Genomic DNA, 1,847 nt, shown 5'->3' with positions numbered 1-1,847 from the left:
TTGTAAATTATGAGATAAGATTCTTTTGTACAAATATGATTTTGTTTTCTTTCTCTTTCTTGTTCCCTTTAGAAATAAAAATAACAACTGAAACTTAGAACAATTTTAAACATCTCATTATACCAGGGATCTTGCAAAAGATAAAATCAACGAATGCAAAGCCATGATGCCACACGGTCCCCTGCACAGATTTGTGAGCGGGCTGTCTACAGGGTCTTGGAGCCTCAGGGCGGGAAGACTGGCCATTGACCTTCTCATGGAATCTTCCCCCTACCCCAGCAGGCTTCCTCAGAATCGTTCCAGATGGATGGGTCATGAACTGATTTTTAAATATCTCTCAGGATGGGTATTTCTCACATCCTCTGGCAAACTCAGAACTTCCCTGGAAGTTCTTCCTTTATTGCCCTTGAATTCCCCCAAGCCCATTAAGTCACTCATAGAGATGTGAAGGGCAGTGGATTATTATATTCTATGTACTCAACTTTTAAATTTTCAAAGGCTGCTGTTAAGTGACCCTCTACCATTTTCAAAGATAAAAAAAAAAATCTCAATTAGTGAATAATTTTTTTCATAACAATAATTGTTATTATTTTATCTTTTGAAGGCTCACCACCTATTTTCAGAAGACCCTTGGTATGGAGAAGAGTGTGCTAACCTAGAAAGAGCACGGTATATTAAGATTACCTCTGAGATTGAAAATGGACCTCAAACCCCTCAGGAAAGTTTGACTGGTCACTACTGACATTTTATCTAACAGAGCTGAGGTGTAACCTAGGGACAGGTATTGAATAATATTGGGGAGAAGGGAGCTGCGATCTTGATTCCATTACCTTTAAATGGCAGCTTCATCTCTCTGCCTTCATTTCCACTATCTCCGGCTGTGCTGCCATTTTACCTCCGGGCTTCGTTGCCACCAGGTGTCTCTGAACTTTGCTTACTTTACAGAGCTAATACTCAGTAACTGAAAGGTCCAACTCTTAAGCTTCCCAAGTGATAACTGATTCATTAGTGCTGATGCCCCATCCCAGTGATCATTTTATGATCATTTTATTTCAACTTTTTAGTACGGAAAATTTCAAACATACATAAAATGAGCAGAACTGCACAATAAACCCTGTTTATCCATCAGCCAACTTCAACAATCATCAGAATTATGCTACGCTTGTATCATCTGTACCTCCACCCACACCTCGGGCTTTTTTTTTAACTGTTCATTTGTTCCTTTTAGGTAAAATTTACATAAATTAAAAATCACAAATCCTAGCTGTACTATTTCGACAATTGGATAAACCTGGTAACGCATACCCTTATCACAATATAGAATATTTCCATCTCCCCAGAAAGTTCCCCCTCCCTGGCAATTCTCTCCCATCCTCGTCCAAGAAACAGCCACAGTTCTGATTTTTTTTAACTTTGGTTTTGCCTATTCCTGAACTTCTATAAATGGATTCACACAGTATATAGTTTTCTGTGACCATCTTCTTTTACACAGCATAATGTCTGTGAGATTCATCCATGTTGCTGCCTGCATTAGTTGTTGGTTCATTTTTGTTGTTGTTAAGTAGTATACCATGGTATGAATTCCATATCACAATCTGTTTATTCTTTCTCTTATTGATGGATAAGAGTGGTTCAGTGGTTTCTAGTTTTTAACTATTGTAATGAAAGCTTCTTTGAAAATTTTTGTACAAGTCTTTTTGTGGACATATGTGTTCATTTCTCTTGAAGAGAATACCCAGGAGTAGATTGCTAGGTCAAAGGGTAGTTGTAAATTTAACTCTAAAGTTTAACCTTTTTCCAAAGTAATCATACTGTTACTCCTTTTTAAATTGCATATTTTGTTTTGA

The 1,847-nt window shown here is 37.4% G+C and overlaps 1 protein-coding gene across 1 annotated transcript in view; it reads left to right on the top strand.

Moving 5' to 3' along the window:
• Nucleotides 1-1,847, top strand: part of GCG (glucagon) — a 30,469-nt gene that overhangs the window by 1,146 nt on the left and 27,476 nt on the right. The window lies entirely within an intron of this gene.

Source organism: Propithecus coquereli, unplaced genomic scaffold (genome assembly GCF_000956105.1).
Source record: "Propithecus coquereli isolate 6110/MARCELLA unplaced genomic scaffold, Pcoq_1.0 Scaffold49, whole genome shotgun sequence".
Lineage (NCBI taxonomy): Eukaryota > Metazoa > Chordata > Mammalia > Primates > Indriidae > Propithecus > Propithecus coquereli.
This window is presented reverse-complemented; position numbering and strand designations above follow the sequence as displayed.